The 1,441-nt window shown below is 34.8% G+C and overlaps 1 protein-coding gene and 1 long non-coding RNA gene across 2 annotated transcripts in view; one reads left to right on the top strand and one right to left on the bottom strand.

The window, feature by feature from the left end:
- Positions 1-1,441, bottom strand: part of LOC119589070 (ubiquitin-conjugating enzyme E2 G1-like) — a gene marked incomplete in the record, with an annotated part of 59,651 nt that overhangs the window by 54,193 nt on the left and 4,017 nt on the right.
- LOC119589071 overlaps positions 312-1,441 on the top strand; it is a 2,111-nt gene continuing 981 nt past the window's right edge. Inside the window, exons 1-2 of the long non-coding RNA XR_005230168.1 lie at positions 312-495; positions 736-800. This is a non-coding gene — a long non-coding RNA (uncharacterized LOC119589071). The remainder of the gene's footprint in view (positions 496-735; positions 801-1,441) is intronic.

Genomic DNA, 1,441 nt, shown 5'->3' with positions numbered 1-1,441 from the left:
CAAATCATAAAGGAATATTGAATAGCATTTATAAAGAAATTCTATAATGTATGAGATTCGAATAGTGCTGTGGGGTTTAAACTCTAACATTTAAGGAATCTGTTATAAACTAAACATTTAAAATAAAAAAATGAAAAAGTGCAACTTCTTCTAAGGGCATTTGGTAGGTAGTATTTATGAAAATCACCTTCTTGTAAATTTGGATTGTCATCTGTGTCACCAGTCCCTCTCTATGCAAGAAATACCCATCCCTTTTGTTTTTCTTTAATGTTTAATGACAGCTCAAATCCCCCCCTTATCCTTTGCTCTCACAACAGGGCCCACCACCAAAGAAGAGAGGGCGTCCTCCAAAGAATAGAGACATAGACAACTCGCCCAAGAAAGCGCCAGCTGCAGCACCTCCATCCGAGTCTCCTGCCCAAGAAACTACCTCAAAGATGTCATCGCCGCCCACTAAGGCTCTGGCTGATGTCAAACAAGAGAAGAAGTCTCCTAGTAAGTGTCAAAATCAGAAGTTGAAGCTGATTTGATAGTTAATGAGTAGATTGATTGAATTTAAATAGTTTATGGCAGATAAGGATAGGGACTGATTTTAATGTCATGTTCTTAATTTTAGTTGCATATTGAGGTTCATATTTAAATTAATTTTGGTTGTAATCAAGTTGTAGTACAAAATAGCTGGAAGTTGAGACTGTATGCATTGTTTTTCCCTATTAATTTGTCTTTTTCTTTCAGTAAAAGAGTCACGTAGTTCAAAGAAATCTCAGTTGAAGCAAAATGAAATAGAACTTCCCAAAGAGGTAAGCTGAATATTCCTAGTCCAGTAATTCTGTATTGATTTAGACTGGTATTCTGTATATAAAAGGATACATTACTGCATAAGTGTGAAACATACTGACATTTTCTATGTCAAGAATGGTTTCTTTTAATGGTTTCTGACCTTACTATTCTTTAGAGATTACCAATGTATTTCATTTAAAGGACTGTATCCTTTTTGCCCTGGATGATGCTGATAAAGCATTTTATAATCTTGCTTAGAAATTATCACTCAGATTTTTGGGATGACATACTAGTATATTTTACTCTTCCATTCCTCCAATATCCATGTATCTTATCCCTTTGTAGTGAAAGAATTGTCTCTTGAAATATGAGTATTGATAATTAGTTTTTGTGGTTTGTTTGATAATTTCTGAAGTTAACCAGTGCTTCTGAGCTAGCAAAGATGTTGAAAGGCCCACTGTGTGAGATGTGCAATTATAGTTGCCCTGTAGGTAGTCAGCTATGCTATTTTTCAATCTAAATTTCCACAAAAGCATCAAGCCAAAATTGTGCATAGTCCATCTATTGTTGAATAGATGGGAGGTAGCCATTGCTAAATCATGAAAGTTCAGTACCATCTTGTGTGATTGGTTTTGTGCAAGGACTTTTTATATTTCCTTTT

The sequence above is a fragment of the Penaeus monodon genome, chromosome 25 (assembly GCF_015228065.2).
Source record: "Penaeus monodon isolate SGIC_2016 chromosome 25, NSTDA_Pmon_1, whole genome shotgun sequence".
NCBI classification, from domain to species: Eukaryota; Metazoa; Arthropoda; class Malacostraca; order Decapoda; family Penaeidae; genus Penaeus; species Penaeus monodon.
Note: the sequence above shows the minus strand (reverse complement) of the source record. Positions and strands in the feature narration are given on the sequence as shown.